Here is a 19,237-nt window from a genome sequence, read left to right as displayed (position 1 = left end):
GCAGGTGGAAAAAGTGCAGGTGGAAAAAGTATGTGCAACCTTGGATTAAATAACTGGTTGAACCTCCTTTGGCAGCAAAAACTTAAACCAAACGTTTCCTGTAGTTGCAGATCAGACTTGCACAACGGTCAGGAGTAATTCTTGACCATTCCTCTTTCCAGAACCGTTTCAGTTCAGCAATATTCTTGGGATGTCTGGTGTGAATCGCTTTCTTGAGGTCATGCCACAGCATCTCCATTGGGTTTAGGTCAGGACTCTTACTGGGCCACTCCAGAAGGTGTATTTTCTTCTGTTTAAGCCATTCTGTTGTTGATTTACTTCTATGCTTTGGGTCGTTGTCCATCTTCTATGGAGCTTCAGCTGGTGGACAGATGGCCTTAAAGGGATTCTGTCACCAGGATTAACGATATTTATATGTGCCCATTAGTTTTAATGCAGTGTTTACAATCATCCCTCTGTTTATGACCTGTGTGCACCTCTGTAAGGAGCCCAAGAGGCTGTCCCACGATCTCCTGGAGCCCAGCACCGCCCATCGATCTGGAGCCCAGCACCGCCTACTACTTTATATTCACTGCACTATTCTGACGTCATGTTATCTCTGCGCAGTAGTCTCGCGCAGGCGCAGTGGACACTGTAGTCTGCGCCCGTGCGGACTACTGGCATCGGCTTCCACTTGTCCACTGCGCATGCGCAATGTGCAGCCAAAATAAAGATGTGGAAATATATTTCTAAGAAAATTTTGAATAGTATTTATGTATTTACAGGTTTATGAAATATTACAGCTGAAGATAGGAAACGGTCACAGTGGGGTGTGGGGGGGGCCCCCATCGTACAATGTCAGGAATAAAGGGGAAGCAGCTAGGCCAGGACGCCTGAATCAGGGAGCAGGTCACCTCCTAAAGCGTCCCTGATCCTCACCCTAACTCCTCACCGTATGAGAGCACCTGGATGGTAGGACGGCTCATACCAGGATACCCTTGGCCCTGAGTCGCCCTGATAATCCCTCACATAGGAGCAGGGGAGAGACGACCTGTTCTTCCCAGACACGGATTAACAGGAGTCTCAAATGGCCTAGCAGCAGGGAAAGGAACAGACCATATGCAGCAACAGAGTCGGCAGATAAGAACACCATAAACACACTTACCTGCCGCAGCCACCACAACTAGAACCTGTGCAAAAATACAGGTGCCCACACACCAATTAGGACACCGTGCAAACACCACCACACACAGGTATCCAGCACTCCTGATTCTGCCTGGGCCCGAAACAGCAAGGTCCACTGCAGCCCCAAGCAGCACTGCGTACAGACTTATGGTTCACCCCTCCAGGAAACCAGCCCCCTTCCGGAGAGGGGTTGGGTACACTGAGGAGACAAAGGAATGACATCGCAGATGACATCGATGTCCTACAAGGTGGTCCTCAAGGACTGGGCAGATAGAACACCCTGTACTGGAGCAGAGCTCCAGCACCAACTGACTCCAGCCAGGAAGATAAAAGCCAAGTGACCACACCCAGTTAGGGAGTTAACTCTTACAGCACCAGACAGAGGGAGGCTACAACTTAAAGGGGAAGTGCACACCAGCCAACACGCAACATGTAACCACAGGCATCAGCATGCGTGGCAACCATATCATGACGCACACAGCAAAAGCTGTGACACTGCCACTACATGCCATAACAACAACACGTTGCCAAAATCAACTGCAAGTGTGGCAAAAGTGTCACGGCACAAACAGCAAAGGCCGTGACACTCCCACTCCTCAAAGCCCCCCATCTGAAAAAGGGGAAACTAAACAGAACACCCAATAAACAGGGGGGGGGGGGGGGGGAGTAGCAGAATCAGCGTCAGTGCACACGAGTCTCTCCAGGACTGCTGCCAGCCACCGGAACCACCTACAAACCAGGCAGCCAGCAAACAGCCAGGAGAGACCGCACTGATTACTGTGGACACACTCAGAAACAGCTCACACCAAGTCGCTGCCAGCATGCATCCTCCACCAGCATACACCAAAGCCAGTTCAACAAGGAATGCAGCCAGCCACCACAACACAAGCGACAACCACTGAGACATGGACGAGGGGAGACCCATACACAAGTGTCGGTTCACACCGACGGCAACCACTGTTACAGAGAATCGCACTGTTAACAGGATTCCCCTTTCACCCTCCCTCCGGAGAATAAGCATGTGCACCAGAAAACGGCAGGCGACACATGCTGCATCTTATTTCGAAGGCTCCGACAGAGGAGCCTTTGTAGGACATACTGTCATGGTGGGGAGTGAGGGAAACTCCCCACCGTACAATGTAAAAGGGACAGGGGTAGCAGCTAGACCAGGCTACCAAGAAAAGGGAGCTGGTCACCTCCTATAGCATCCCTAAATCTGGCCCTGTTCTCTTAACTGTATGAGCCGACCCTTAAGGTAGGACGGCCCATACACTGGAAACCTCAGAACCCTGAAATCCCTGAATATCCCTGAGGTTAGGAGACAGGGACAAGAGACAACCAGGTTTATCTAAGAAACGGATGAACCAGAGTCTCCACAGGCCTAGCTGCAGGGAAAAGTGGAAGACTGAATACAGAGTCGGCAGGTAAGAACACTAGAAACACACTTACCTGCCGCAGCCACCACGACATGCCATAACAACACGTTGGCAACTGCAAGTGTGGCAAAAGTGTCGCGGCGCACACAGCAAAGGCCGTGACAGAAACAATGACAACTTTTCAGGGCTCCAGATGGCGACCAAAATGGTCGCCAATGCGACTTAGAACTGCTAAATGGCGACAAGACTTTGTAGTCTTGTCGCCATTTGCGCCTAGACCCTCCGCTCGCTGCTCTGCCTCTTAAAAAAAAAAAAGGCTTTCATCCAGCAGACAGAGACACGCTGCAGCCGTCTGCTGGGTGAAGACCCGCCCCTCAGATTACCCGGCATAGAGGGTGGGCGTGGCTTGTGCTCCCGCTTCCAGCAGTCTGGCAAGTTTTGGAGTTGAGTCTGTGCTGTGGCGCTGAGCTGCTGGAGACACTTCAACTAGGGCCGCACAGTCCACGGCTGATAACACGAGGCGAGTCACCCGTATGCAGATTTATTAGTGTGTTTTATAGGACTGGGTCCTTATGGGGTCACAAGGAGAAGGCAGAGATCCGTAAGAACAAGTATAAGCACCGGCTGTGCTGCTTTAACACTCGCTGTCCTGGTCTGCATAGCACTGCCGGGGTCGCATGGCATTTTATTGATTTATGATGCTATGTAACCCTTAGAGGTCTGGAATGTACTGGATAACACTGACCTAATGCGGTCAGTGTTATCCAATACATTCCAGAACTGTAAGGGTTACATAGCATCATAAATCAATATAATGCTCTGCGACCCCGGCAGTGCAGAGCTCCTGCAGACAGACTCCGGTGTGAAACCAATTGACAAGGAGAGATTGCCGCCTATACTGCGCACGTTCTAGAAAAGGAGGGCGATGTCCGTGCACGGCTCCTTACTGACACGGGGGTGATGAGCAGAGAGCCCTTAACCCTTAACTGCTCCTTTCTGTGCCAAAGACATGTGGTAGAGTTAAAAAGAGGGAAAATGGCACTGAAGCAGCCTATAAGGGGTTAAGCACAGGCTAGTTCAGCTGCCAGAGGAGGTCCCCTAGCTTTCCTACATCTCTGCTTGCTGGCAGTGAATGGAAACCTTTAAGGTTGACATTGACAGACTGAATGTCCATGTCCAGACACAGTGAGCAGCACTAGAATATGGCCAATCTTTCCTCAAGAAAGAGCAAACAAGAGGTTTTCATTCACTGACAGGCAAGCAGAGGGGTTGAGAATAAAGAGTAAAGCTCGTGTAGTATTATATTTTTAGCTGTTATATTTTTTCTTAATGTAAAAAAATAAAAAAAAAGCTGCCCTCCCCCCACCCCCACTGTCATGCTGGTCCCGTCAACACGTGATGCCTGCTGATGTGGTCACTGGTTGCAGTGGCGACTCTCAAGTGATTGGCCTTTTAAGGAGTGCAGTGGGGATAGTTTTTTTTAACCCATTCTGTGTCACAAATAGAATAATACTGGTTTGAAACCCCTTAAAGAAAAATATAAAAATTACTCCTTAAAGGGTTTGGATACACTAATTTCTGGACCTCAGACTGGCAGGACCTTTGTTGGTGATCATACTTGCCTGATGCCCAGTGCTGGATCCCGGCTTATTTGCTCCCCAGCCTTTGTTGCTTGTCTTGAGTCCCTTCATGAAAACCTCCTATTTGACGGTGTTACAGCCAATGACTGACCACTGCTTCCCATGCATTATGTTAAATGGTCATGTGATGCACGGGAAGCGGATCTCCACCGTGGCCAGAGATTGTCTTGATGCCACTGCAGCCAAACGTTTTCATGGAGAAAGCCAAGACAAGCAGCGGAGGCCGGGAAGCGAATGAGCCTGGACCCAGCACCTAGGGATTATCAACGCGAATCTGGCTAGTCTGACAGGTCATGGAAATGAGTGTACAACTCCTTTAACTGCGTGGGCTGTAGCTTAGAAAACCCCATGCTCCTAAGCATCCCAGTTATATTATGATTTTTTAAAATTTCATTTGGCTCCTAAATTTTTCAGGTTAGGAGCCCTGCTTTTACAAATTTCCATTGATTTCTGAGTTTTTTTTCTTAATAAATATACGCAAATTGTATTGGTTAAATTTTACCACCTAAGTACAATAAGTGACGAAAACACAACATCAGAATAACTTGGATGTGCAAAACCTTTAAATAGTTTTTCTCTGCCAGATTTCCAAAATCTGGCTCTTTATTAAGGCCCAAAGAGACTTAGTCACTAATGGGTTGAATAAACACCATTTATAATTGTGTCTTGTGCGCTTTGGTAAAACGATTCATTTGTTAAAGGAAAGAAGATATTCTTGGAAAGGGTCGAGCTGGGTGGGGTTCTTTGGGGCCACCAAAGGAAACTGTCCTCGGGGACCAATCTCCAAGTCATCAATAAAGTTATTGAATCTAAAGGCAGCTCCAAATGTTTTTTTCCTCATGGGACTTTGGAGCTTGTTATGGTATCAGAGCCTGGGCCCACCAGAGGATCCTCTGGTACTCTGGTGGGCTAATCTGATGTTGTATGTGTACCATGTTAGCAGTGTCCGACTGGGCTGTCTAGTAAAATTTATTTTGGGGGGGCCCACCATACGTAAACATCCAAATATTACCTGTTCACACAGCAGAGGACAGCAGCAAGACTCTACAAGATGATTTATTATGGGATCCCTGCAGTGACTTTGAGAAGGCAGGTCTCTGGGAAAGGAGGATACTGGTTGTCCTGCCTCTGTATCTATAAGTCATCTCAGCCACATGAAAGTGTCTACAGGGTGGGCCATTTATATGGATACACCTTAATAAAATGGGAATGGTTGGTGATATTAACTTCCTGTTTGTGGCACATTAGTATATGTGAGGGGGGAAACTTTTCAAGATGGGTGGTGACCATGGCGGCCATTTTAAAGTCGGCCATTTTGAATCCAACTTTTGTTTTTTCAATAGGTAGAGGGTCATGTGACACATCAAACTTATTGGGAATTTCACAAGAAAAACAATGGTGTGCTTGGTTTTAACGTAACTTTATTATTTCATGAGTTATTTACAAGTTTCTGACCACTTATAAAATGTGTTCAATGTGCTGCCCATTGTGTTGTATTGTCAATGCAACCTTCTTCTCCCACTCTTCACACATTGATAGCAACACCGCAGGAGAAATGCTAGCACAGGCCTCCAGTATCCGTAGTTTCAGGTGCTGCACATCTCGTATCTTCACAGCATAGACAATTGCCTTCAGATGACCCCAAAGATAAAAGTCTAAGGGGGTCAGATCAGGAGACCTTGGGGGCTATTCAACTGGCCCACGACGACCAATCCACTTTCCAGGAAACTGTTCATCTAGGAATGCTCGGACTTGACACCCATAATGTGGTGGTGCACATTATGCTAGCTTCAGTGCATAAAGAGGGAAACACATCATGTAGCAATTTCGCATATCCAGTGACCCACTTAGACTTTTATCTTTGGGGTCATCTGAAGGCAATTGTCTATGCTGTGAAGATACGAGATGTGCAGCACCTGAAACTACGGATACTGGAAGCCTGTGCTAGCATTTCTCCTGCGGTGTTGCTATCAGTGTGTGAAGAGTGGGAGAAGAGGGTTGCATTGACAATCCAACACAATGGGCAGCACATTGAACACATTTTATAAGTCATCAGAAACTTGTAAAAAAAACTCATGAAAGAATAAAGTTACACACCATTGTTTTTCTTGTGAAATTCCCAATAAGTTTGATGTGTCACATGACCCTCTTCCTATTTAAAAAACAAAAGTTGGATTCAAAATGGCCGCCATGGTCACCACCCATCTTGAAAAGTTTCCCCCCCCCCCCCCCCCCTCACATATACTAATGTGCCACAAACAGGAAGTTAATATGACCAACCATTCCCATTTTATTAAGGTGTATCCAAATAAATGGCCCACCCTGTATAATAATAAACTGGGTAGTTACTTAAATGTTCTACCCAGTTTTTTACATGAACCTAGGCTGGTTGAGGTGCTGTAGACTTCCTATCTATATGTAGTGCAGTTTGTCAATTATGTTTGCTGTTTTAGCTGCAGATTGTCAATTTTAGCAAATAGTGTAGTAGTGTAATACCAGTGGAAGAAGATGTTCTGAAACTTTTTCCAATGACTTACTCTGAGATATACTTTTAGTCCAGGAGAGGGCCTGTTTCCAAGTTTCTAAGGAGAATTGTTCATCAAGATCTCTCTCCCAGATTAGCATATGTGAAGTTTTAGTATGGGAGATCTGAAGGAAAAAAATTGTTGAATGTGGTTATCCCCACTTTAAATTCAGAGGGGAAAAAAAGTGCAACTTGGAGGGTGTGAACATCTATGGCCTGAAAAGCATGTTGAAGACTGAGGCATAGAAAATAATCATGGTCGGAAATATGAAATTGCGTTTGAAGGGAGGAGAAACCCTTCAGTACCTTACGTTTAAATAAATCACCCACTTTGATAATTGCTTTAGCCTCCCAAGGAGCGACATCAAGATCTTTAATAAAATATTGAACATGCCAGGAAGTTAGAGCTTATATAGGGATCATTCAAGTCCATGATATCACCAGGCATGTGGGAGAGGAAAGCATTCCACACTTGAGCTGAAGTTTTAACAATAGCAAAATGTCATAAGGGGGGTTTGAAATGGCATTGCCAACATATGCCATCAAGGAGATGAGTGGCGAGCCAAAACTGATGAATTCAATTTGTAACAACCTATTAAGAGGGATGGCGGTCCACCAGTGTCTGACAGATTCTAAGATAGTTATGTAGTGATAATAGGTAATTTTTGGTACTCCCATGCTTCCCAACTCAGTTGGCTGGTGAAGTGTGGAACACTTAATTCTGACTCCTGTGTCTCCCCAAACATAATTGAGAAGTACTTGGAGTATGGTAAAAAAAAAAAAAAATTACTCATGGGGAGTTGAATAGTTCTAAAAAGGTATAGGATACATGGCTTTTTGAAGCTGAGAGCAGGTGTAGGATGAATCTTAACAGACGGAAGAAGTTTTTACTAAAAGTCTGGGAACTCGGGCTTATCAAAACCATGCCCAGGTAAAGGATCCCTTGTTCATTCCAGCTGTACGAAAGGGTACAGAAAGGATTTTGTGAAAATATTTCTGGTACATTGATTTATTGGACCCGGCTGAAGCCCACGAGTATCATTTGTACAGATTTCAAAGAAACTAGAGCAATTGACAAACCCAAAATCATGTCATCAGCGTAAAGGCTGATTCGGTGATCCTGTCCTCCAACGGGTATGCCCCGGATACAAGTATCTCACAAAAGTCAGTACACCCTTCACATTTTTGTAAATATTTTATTATATCTTTTCATGGAACAACACTGAATACATGATACTTTGATACAATGTAAAGTAGTCAGTGTACATCTTGTATAACAGTGTAAATTTGGTGTGCCCTCAATATAACTCAACACACAGCCATTAATGTCTAAGCCGCTGGCAACAAAAGAGAGTACACCCTAAAGTGAAAATGGCCAAACTGTGCCCAATTAACCATTTTCCCTCCCCGGTGTCATGTGACTCATTAGTGTTACAAGGTCTCAGGTGTGAATGGGGAGCAGGTGTCTTAAAGGGGTTGTCTCATCATAGACAATGGGGGCATATCGCTAGGATATGCCCCCATTGTTTTATAGGTGCGGGTCCCACCGCTGGGACCCGCACCTATGTAGAGAACGGAGCCCGCAAGGTGGTGGCCGGAGGACCCCGGTCCGGCCACCACCAAGCTGGCTCCCCATAGAAGTGAATGGGAGCGTACAGCGCTCGGCTGACACAGGTAGTTCAACATGGCACCTCATAGTTAAGAGCTCCCTAAGCATCTGAAAAAAAAGATTTGTTGCTCTACATAAAGATGGTCTAGGCTATAAAAAGATTGCCAATACTCTGAAACTGAGCTACAGCACAGTGGCCAAAACCATACAGAGGCTTAACAAGACAGGTTTCACTCAGAATAGGCCTCTCCATGTTCAACCAAAGAAGTTGAGTGCACGTGCTCAGCAGCATATACAGGGGTTGTCTTTTCAAAATAGACGTATGAGTGCTGCCAACATTGCTGCAGAGGTTAAAGGGGGGGGGGGGGGGGGGCAGCCTTTCAGTGCCCAGACCATACGCCGTACACTGCATTAAATTGGTCTGCATGGCTGTCATCCCACAAGGAAGCCTCTTCTAAAGATGGTGCACAAGAAAGCCCGCTTACAGTTTGCTGAAGACAAGCAGACAAAAGAAATGGATTACTGAAACCATGTCCTGTGGTCTGATGAGACCAAGCTAAACTTATTTAGTTCAGATGGTGTCAAGAGTCTGTGGCGACAACCAGGTGAGGACTATAAAGAAAGGAGCGTCTTGCCTACAGTAAAGCATGCTGGTGGGAGAGTCATCGTTTGGGGCTGCATGAGTGCTGCCGACTGTGGTGAGCTACAGTTCATTGAGGGAACCATGAATGCCAACATGTACTGCAGAGCATGATCCCCTCCCTTTGGAAACTGGGCCACAGGGAAGTATTCCAACATGATAACGACCCCAAACACACCTCCAAGACCACCACTGCCTTGCTAAAGAAACTGAGGGTAAAGGTGCTGGACTGGCCAAGAATGTCTTAAGACCTAAACCTTATTGAGATCCGTGGGGTATCCTCAAGGTGGAGGAGCGCAAGGTCTCCAACACCCACCAACTCCATGATGTTGTCATGGAGGAGTGGAAGTGTATTCCAGTGGCAACCTGGGAAGCTCTAGTGAACTCCATGCCCTAGAGCGTTAAGGCAGTGCCCGAAAATAATGGTGGCCACACAAAATATTGACACTTTGGGCACAATTTGGCGATTTTCACTTATGGGTGTACTCACTTTCGTTGCCAGTGGTTTAGACATTAATGGTTGTGTATTGAGTTATTTTGAGGGCACACCAAATTTACAAGCTGTACACCGACTACTTTACATTCTATCAAAGTGTCATATCTTCAGTGTTGTCCCATGAAAAGATATAAAATATTTACTTTTGTGAGTTACTCTATCTGGAGCTGATCTTGTAGTCTCTGCCAGGGGTTGCATCACAAGAGCAAAAATGAGAGAAGATAGGGCATCCCCGTCGGGTCCCATTAGTGATCTTGATTGACTGCGAGATACCACCAGATGTAAACACTTTTGCTTAAGGGGAATAATAAAGAGCCAAGATAGCTGCCAGGATCAAGCCTCTAAACCCAAACTTATCCAAAACCACCTGCATGAAACCCAGGTCCTAGTGCTGTTTAGGCAGAATAAACCCTACCAGAGTTGGAAAGGAAAAAAAAAGGTAAGATTACATACGGTAATATCAAGATCACTAATGGGACCCGACGGGGATGCCCCATCTTCTCTCATTTTTGCTCTTGTGATGCAACCCCTGGCAGAGATTACAAGATCAGCTCCAGATAGAGTACAACGCTGTACTTAGTAAGCACGGATTAGAGCACCACTGCCTTCTCAAACAGCTGATCAGTGGGGGTCCCGGTTGTCGGACCCCGACCAATCAGATACTGAGGACATATCCCGATACTGAAAACCCCTTTAATTACCAGTGTCTTTATAGTGACGCTTGTGGCACTAGCAGTATCTCTGAAAACACTTCTTTGGTGGTCCTTGCTCTTGAACTTCTTACCTAGTTCTCCTTCTAACCTCTTAAAGATGGGGCCTATTTTCCTTTTTCCTCCCCACAGCCATAACTTTTTTATTATTCCAATCAATTATAAATTTTTGCGCGACAAGATGCATTTTTCAATGGCACCATTTAATTTACCAGGTCTTGTACTGGAAAAAAATCGGGGAAAAATAAAATCTTTGTGGTAAAACACACAGGAGCCCAAACCTTTATGCAATACTCCATGTGTATTCAGACCAATGATTTATAGAGTGGTAGGACTATGTCCTCATCAAGTGCATCTATGCCCCTATAGATGCAACCCATGATCTTATTGGCCCTGACAATAACTACATTTCCTAAGGTAAATTTCACACTAACACTAGGATCCGGCAGGCTATTCCCTGCCGGAAGATCCTACTGGATACCTAGCTCTAGTGTGAAACTAGCCTTAGCCTTTCAATGTTAGTGTTACCCAGTGTTTTACAATTTAGTATGTACCGGTGAAGCTACTTTCACACTAGCGTTCAGGGTTCCGCTTGTGAGCTCCGTTTGAAGGCTCTCACAAGCGGCCCCGAACGGATCCGTAGAGCCCCAATGCATTCTGAGTGGATGCGGATCCGCTCAGAATGCCTCAGTCTGGCAGCGTTCAACCTCCGCTCAGCAAGTGGACACCCGAACGCTGCTTGCAGCGTTCGGGTGTCCGCCTGGCCGTGCGCAGCCAAACGGATCCGTCCAGACTTACAATGTAACTCAATGGGTACGGATCCGTTTGTAGTTGACACAATATGGTGCAATTTCAAACGGATCCGTCCCCCATTGACTTTCAATGTAAAGTCTGGACGGATCCGTCTGACTAACTTTCACACTTAGAATTTTTTCTGAACTATAATGCAGACGGATCCGTTCTGAACGGATCCCAACGTTTGCATTATAGGAGCGGATCCGTCTGTGCAGACACCAGACGGATCCGCTCTGAACGCGTGTGAAAGTAGTTGCGTTATTCCTTCCCATGTGCATAACCTTGCCTTTGTTAGTGTTAAACCTCATCTGCCACTTCTCTGCCCAAGCCTCTAATCTATCCAGATCTATCTGTAGCTGTATAGTGTCCTCTTCAGTGTTACAGTTTACAGTCACCTGGAAAAATTTATAATTTACTGTGCAAGAGAATTTGGCCCAATACGGATGTCTGTGGTACCCCACTGGTGACCTAATCTGAGTGTGTACCGTTAACCCCTTAAGGACTCAGCCCTATTTCACCTTAAGGACTTGGCCATTTTTTGCAAATCTGACCAGTGTCACTTTAAGTGCTGATAACTTAAAAACGCTTTGACTTATCCAGGCCATTCTGAGATTGTTTTTTCGTCACATATTGTACTTCAAGAGACTGCTAAAATTGGGTCAAAAAAGTAAATTTTTTTGCATAAAAAAATACCATATTTACCAAAAATTTAGAAAAATTTGCAAATTTCAAAGTTTCAGTTTCTCTACTGCTGTAATACATAGTAATACCCCCAAAAATTGTGATGACTTTACATTCCCCATATGTCTACTTCATGTTTGTAGCATTTTGGGAATGATATTTTATTTTTTGGGGATGTTACAAGGCTTAGAAGTTTAGAAGCAAATCTTGAAATTTTTCAGAAATTTACAAAAACCCAATTTTTAGGGACCACTACAGGTCTGAAGTCACTTTGCGAGGCTTACATAATAGAAACCGCCCAAAAATGACCCCATTCTATAAACTACACCCCTCAAGGTATTCAAAACTGATTTTACAAACTTCGTTAACCCTTTAGGTGTTGCACAAGAGTTATTGGCAAATGGGGATGAAATTTGAGAATTTCATTTTTTTGCCTAATTTTCCATTTTAACCGATTTTTTCCACTAACAAAGCAAGGGTTAACTGCCAAACAAGACTGTATCTTTATTGCCCTGACTCTGCCGTTTACAGAAACACCCCATATGTGGCCGTAAACTACTGTACGGGCACACAGTAGGGCGTAGAGGGAAAGGTGCGCCGTATGGTTTTTGGAAGCCAGATTTTGCTGGACTGGTTTTTTGACACCATGTCCCATTTGAAGCCCCCCTGATGCACCCCTAGAGTAGAAACTCCATAAAAGTGACCCCATCTAAGAAACTACACCCCTCAAGGTATTCAAAACTGATTTTACAAACTTTTTTAACCCTTTAGGTGTTGCACAAGATTTAATGGAAAATAGAGATACAATTTCAAAATTTCACTTTTTTGGCAGATTTTCCATTTTAATATTTTTTTTCCAGTTACAAAGCAAGGGTTAACAGCCAAACAAAACATTATTTATGGCCCTGATTCTGTAGTTTACAGAAACACCCCATATGTGGTCGTAAACTGCTGTACGGGCACACGGCAGGGCGCAGAAGGAAAGGAATGCCATACGGTTTTTGGAAGGCAGATTTTGCTGGACTGGTTTTTTTGACACCATGTCCCATTTGAAGCCCCCCTGATGCACCCCTAGAGTAGAAACTCCAAAAAAGTGACCCCATTTTAGAAACTACGGGATAGGGTGGCAGTTTTGTTGGTACTAGTTTAGGGTACATATGATTTTTGGTTGCTCTATATTACACTTTTTTGTGCTGCAAGGTAACAAGAAACAGATTTTTTGGCACGTTTTTTTTTTTGTTATTTACAACATTCATCTGACAGGTTAGATTATGTGGTAATTTTATAGAGCAGGTTGTCACGGACGTGGCGATACCTAATATGTATACAATTTTTTTTATTTATGTAAGTTTTACACAATGATTTCATTTTTAAAACAAAAAAAAGGTTTTAGTGTCTCCATAGTCTAAGAGCCATAGTTTTTTTCAGTTTTTGGGCGATAATCTTAAGTAGGGTCTCATTTTTTGCGGGATGAGATGACGGTTTGATTGGCATTTTGGGGTGCATATGACTTTTTGATCGCTTGCTATTACACTTTGTGACATAAGATGACAAAAAATGGCTTTTTTTACACCGTTTTTTTTTTTTTTTTTTTACGGTGGTCACCTGAGGGGTTAGGTCATGTGATATTTTTATAGAGCCAGTCGATACGGACGCGGCGATACCCAATATATATACTTTTTTTTATTTATTTAAGTTTTACACAATGATTTCATTTTTGAAACAAAAAAAATCATGGTTTTAGTGTTTCCATAGTTTAAGAGCCATAGTTTTTTCAGTTTTAGGGAGATTATCTTGGGTAGGGTATGATTTTTGCGGGATGAGATGACGGTTTGATTGTTACAATTTTGGCGTACATGCGACTTTTTTGATCACTTTTATTACCTTTTTTGGGAAGTAAGGTGGGCAAAATTTCAATTTTCTCATAGTTTTTATTTTTTTATGGCGTTCACCGTGTGGGGAAAGTAACATGACCGTTTTATAGATCAGGTCGTTACGGACACGGCGATACCCAATATGTGTAGTGTATTTTTTTCTTTTCTTTTTTATTCAGTGATAAGTGTTTTTTTTTATCTTAACTTTTTTTTACATTTTTTTGACCCAGACCCACTTGGTTCTTGAAGATCCAGTGGGTCTGATGTCTGTATAATACAGTACAGTACACTATATAGGGTACTGTACTGTATTTTACTTACACTTTGTCTGAACAGATCTATGCCTTTAGCATAGATCTGTTCAGCACCATGGACAGCAGGATGCCTGAGAAGGCGTCCGGTTGCCATGGGAACCTGCCACAACTGCGCAGATGGGGAAGGGTAGTCTGGGGGCTCTCTCCCTCTCCCATCGGGGGGCTGCAAAGGCACAGCAGCCCCCTGATGGGAGAGGGAGGGTGCTCCCTGAACTGTTAACCTTTTCCATACAGCGGTCCGTACGGACCGCTGTATGGAAAGGGTTAAACGGCTGACATCGCATCACCGATGTCAGCCGTTTATACCAGGGTGTCAGCAATATAACCACTGTCCACCAACGATTATTCAAGGGGAGGCGGGCGGGGGATCGCGATCCCGCCTGCCGCACCGCCCGCCTGCTGCACCTCCGGCACCGCCTGCGACACCCCCCCTGCACCACCCGCCCACATAATATCATTCAGGGGTGAGGGGGGGGGGATAATAAAACTTTATTTCGGGCATTTTAAAGTTTGATCCCCGCGGTCAGAGAACGCGGGGATCAGAATCGGCTAAAAGCGCAGCAAACCGCAGGTCGGAATTGACCTGCGGTTTGCTGCGATCGCCGATACGGTGGGGGGGGGGTCACATGACACCCCCCCGGCGTTGTGACAGGGTGCCGGCTGAATGATTTCAGCCGGCATCCCGTTCGGATTAACCCCCGGGGCGCCGCAATCTTATTTTAAACTCATGACGTACCAGTACGTCATGGGTCCTTAAGGACTCGGGAAACATGCCGTACCGGTACGTCATGCGTCCCTAAGGGGTTAATAACTACCCTGTGTTATCGATCACTGAGCCAGTTACTTATCCACATACACACATTTTTTCCCCAGTCCAAGCATTCTCATTTTATGTACTAACCTTTTATGTGGCACAGTATCAAATGTTTTGGAGAAGTCAAGATATATGACATCTATGGACTCACCCCGATCAAGTCCAGAACTTACCTCCTCATAGAAACTGATTAGATAAGTTTGACAGGACCGATTCCTCATAAACCTGTGCTGATACAGTGTTATACAATTTTCAGTGAGATACTCCAGAATAGCATCTCTGAAAAATATACTGATAAAAAAAAAACAAAAAAAAAACAACACACTTTTCTTTTAATTACCATATTCTGACCCCGGTAACTTTTTATAGTTATGTGTACAGAGCTCATTTGTTGTGGGACAGTCTGTAGTTTGTATTGATAACATTTTGGGGTGTGATCACTTTTTATTCTTTTTCTTATGGAGGTGAGATAATGAGAAAATAGTGAATTGGCCATATTGCAATTTTTTTACCATTCACTGTATTGGATAAATTCTTTTATATATTAATAGTACAGCATTTTCGGACACAGCAATGCCTTTGATGTTGATTTTAATTTTGGGGAACGAGGGGCGATTTGCATATTTATATATATTTTTTTTGTCTGTTTTTAAAAACTTTAGATCATTAGATTGCAATTTGTATAAAGTAATGGAATTTTATCCATTACAATTAGGGATGACTGAATCGACTTCCGATGTTTCATCCGAAGTCTATTTGCTCATCCCTAATTACAATGTACAAAGATTGGTACATTCCATTGCAGTGCTGCCACCTGCAGGCCTGCATTGGAACTTACCAGTAATAGGCCTAGAAGCCTAGTAAGGCTCTGGCTTAATACTTCAATGGACCGCCTTGCCTGTTCCCAACCAGGGGGAGGCATTCCTGCCTGGAAAGCTCGCTTATGGGTTTTTGCCTTTCAGATGCCTTGGTCACATTTGACCACAGGATGTGAGGGATTAAATGTCTGAGATTGGCATTGGGGAATGCAGACATTAGCCCCTGATGTATGTCGTGTATAGATATTATGTATATCAACTCTGTGTATAGATAACAGATTACTCCATTCACAATAGATGATTGACAAAGCTTATATACTCCTTGCTTATAAAATGATCTCTGCACAGGTCACAGAGCATGCCTAGAAAACTCCCACAGAAGTCACTGAGGTCCCCTCCTGAACCATCTATCTATGGCCCATAGTGGCTGCTGTAAAGCAATTCTTTAAATGCTTTCTAAATGCTGTTAACAGCTTAAGCAAGATGGCAGCTCCCATAAACATGCTCAGGAAAAAGAAAAAAGGGATATGTTTTGCTATATGGTTTTAACTGGCAGAAAACAATTTTGGTGACACATTTCCTTTAACTGGTTTCTTGGAAAACACTTAAAAATTAACAGACTCTTTTTGTATGACATTAGGGCTGAAGAGCTATCACCTCCTTTTTTCCCCCACAGGCTTCTGGAGGTAGTCATCATGCGGACGTCCAATGGCAATAATAGGGAATTTTAAAAATTGTGCTTGTGGCAGCCGGTGGGCACATCTGGTGCCCTCACCTGCCCTCCTCCATTGTTTAGTAGCAGACCAGAACGTTCCTAATGTTATCTGGCCTATTGGAGAGTGTTCTCAACACACAGTCAGGGGGCTGGAAATCAAAAAGATTAAACAAATGGTGCCAATTACATTGCCACACACTGATACCAGCATCCATATCACTATCGCTTTAAAGCAATCCTGTACGTACCTGCATAAAATTTATTTATTTTACTGGATGCCCAAAAGACCTTTGTTTTAGGCATTATCATAATTGTCATATGCTGAACTGCAGTGTGTATGTGCATATACAATGTATAACGTACATGCATACATACACCTAGACCTATTATTCATATTGTATATCTTTTTTTTATTCTGAATTAGAAATTAAATATACTCTCATCTGAAGTCATCAAAAACTTAATATATTCAAGTAAGAATTTATAATGAACTATAGATATGTGCATTTCAAGATCTATAAAATGTATTCACCAGATGAAGGATAATCTCATGGTAGAGCTAGGTGGGGGTCCACACATTAAACCTGGCAGCCTGCCTGTTTTCTTATTCATCCTCGTTGCTGTTGCTAAGGGATGTGTCCCTGATGTGCAGTCAATGACCACATGTCTGCAGGCTGCCAGTTGTCCTACGGAAAGCTGTCTGGGCTGCCTTGCAGATGGCAGGGAGAGCCCTGGATGGAGACTGTCAATTATGGTGAGGCCTTTGTCATTCATTCGCTCATCCTTGTGGTGACTTCGCAGCTGCTCCCTCATCAAGTCTGTGTTTACATGAGATTCAGCCCTCTGCAAACACAAGGCCTGAAAACCTGCCTTTGTTCATCACTGGAGGAGAGTCTGTGATTCACAAGATGAATGTGGTGAAGCAAGCAATGGAGTTAACGACACACAGTGCAGGCGTTCATTCTACCATTGTAACTTCAGGACATTGACAGCAAATGAATTCTGATGAACAAAAAGTAGATGCCAGAGCCAACAATACTATTCACAATTGGGGTGCTTTCATACAAAGCGTTATCCTGACATTTATCTGCACTTTTGCATTTTTTCTGGTACAAATCTCAGCTCCAAATGTTAGCTGAAAGTCTATAAGAAAGATGAAACCCAGCACACAGAAGAATTTTTTTGCTAATAGTGTTTTTGTTCATTAGACAGTGTTTTTCATCTTTCATGGTGGAGATTGTGGAATTTTGTATAGGCAAAAAAACACTATGAAGAAACAAAACAAAAAAAAAAAGCCACTAGCACTTATTCTGGCTAAATTTTACATTTTTAAACAGATTTTACAAATGTTAAAAATATGTTGAACAGTGCCCGGCCCTTTAAAAGTGACTTTCACAGTGACCGCCCCTTTAACAGGGACCTTCATAGCGCCCGCTCCTTTAGTAACAGTGACCTCCACTGTGCCCACCCCTTTAAGCAGTAAAGAAAAATGGCTGGGTTGTTATGGAAACCTGGAGTAAAACGGTGTTTATAGCTGTTGGGATTTGAAGAGAAAGACTTGCAGGCTTGTATTGGCTAATGTGGGTAATTTTTTGGGACTCTCTCAGGAACGGTACGTCCTTGAGAGCAGAGTCTAAAACCTTCCCGGACACCTGATGTACCAGTGTGCCAAATTTGGTGAAGATCGGTCCAGTAGTTTGGTCGCGCATAAAGAACGTCTAGACGGACAGACAAACTCATTTTCATATATATTAAGAGACTAGCAGAAGGACCCGGCTTCGCACGGGTATATTTCATCTATTTAATTTTATGTTTCCGTGTGTCGTAAAAAGATAGTTTCCCCCATAACAGTGACCTCTACAGTACCCGCCCCTTTAACAATGACCTCCACATTGCCCGCCCCTTTAAACAGTAAAGAAAAATGGCTGGGTTGTTATGGAAACCTGGAGTAAAACTGTGTTTATAGCAGTTGGCATTTGAAGAGAAAGACTTGCAGGCTTGTATGGGGGGGGGGAATTTTTGGGGAATATCTCAGGAACGGTACGTCCTAGAGAGCCGAGACCCAATCTAAAACCTTCCCGAACACCTGTTGTACCTGTGTGCCAAATTTGGTGAAGATCGGTCCAGTCATTTGATCGCACATAAAGAACGCCCACACAGACGTCTAGACAGACAAATTCCTTATATTATATACACTCACCTAAAGAATTATTAGGAACACCTGTTCTATTTCTCATTAATGCAATTATCTAGTCAACCAATTACATGGCAGTTGCTTCAATGCATTTAGGGGGGTGGTCCTGGTCAAGACAATCTCCTGAACTCCAAACTGAATTTCAGAATGGGAAAGAAAGGTGATTTAAGCAATTCTGAGCGTGGCATGGTTGTTGGTGCCAGACGGGCTGGTCTGAGTATTTCACAATCTGCTCAGTTACTGGGATTTTCACGCACAACCATTACTAGGGTTTACAAAGAATGGTGTGAAAAGGGAAAAACATCCAGTATGCGGCAGTCCTGTGGGCAAAAATGCCTTGTGGATGCTAGAGGTCAGAGGAAAATGGGCCGACTGATTCAAGCTGATAGAAGAGCAACGTTTACTGAAATAACCACTCGTTACAACCGAGGTATGCAGCAAAGCATTTGTGAAGCCACAACACGCACAACCTTGAGGCGGATGGGCTACAACAGCAGAAGACTCCACCGGGTACCACTCATCTCCACTACAAATAGGAAAAAGAGGCTACAATTTGCACAAGCTCACCAAAATTGGACTGTTGAAGACTGGAAAAATGTTGCCTGGTCTGAGGAGTCTCGATTTCTGTCGAGTCATTCAAATGGTAGAGTCCGAATTTGGCATAAACAGAATGAGAACATGTATCCATCCTCTGATGGCTACTTCCAGCAGGATAATGCACCATGTTACAAAGCTCGAATCATTTCAAATTGGTTTCTTGAACATGACAATGAGTTCACTGTACTAAAATGGCCCCCACAGTCACCAGATCTCAACCCAATAGAGCATCTTTGGGACGGTGGTGGAACGGGAGCTTCGTGCCCTGGATGTGCA

General features: G+C 44.0%; 1 protein-coding gene across 3 annotated transcripts in view; it reads right to left on the bottom strand.

Moving 5' to 3' along the window:
* The window catches only part of KAT6B (lysine acetyltransferase 6B), a 373,094-nt gene that overhangs the window by 225,924 nt on the left and 127,933 nt on the right, over positions 1-19,237 (bottom strand). Inside the window, exon 1 of one of the 3 annotated variants that reach the window (XM_040435107.1) lies at positions 6,718-6,733. The exons of the other annotated variants lie outside the window; for them this stretch is intronic. The gene's annotated coding sequence lies outside the window, so the exon portion shown is untranslated. Of the gene's footprint in view, positions 1-6,717; positions 6,734-19,237 lie in introns of those variants that run through there. 3 annotated transcript variants of the gene reach the window in all.

The sequence above is a fragment of the Bufo bufo genome, chromosome 6, assembly GCF_905171765.1.
Source record: "Bufo bufo chromosome 6, aBufBuf1.1, whole genome shotgun sequence".
NCBI lineage: Eukaryota > Metazoa > Chordata > Amphibia > Anura > Bufonidae > Bufo > Bufo bufo.
The sequence above is the reverse complement of the archived record's forward strand: the minus strand, read 5'-3'. Positions and strand labels throughout refer to the sequence as shown.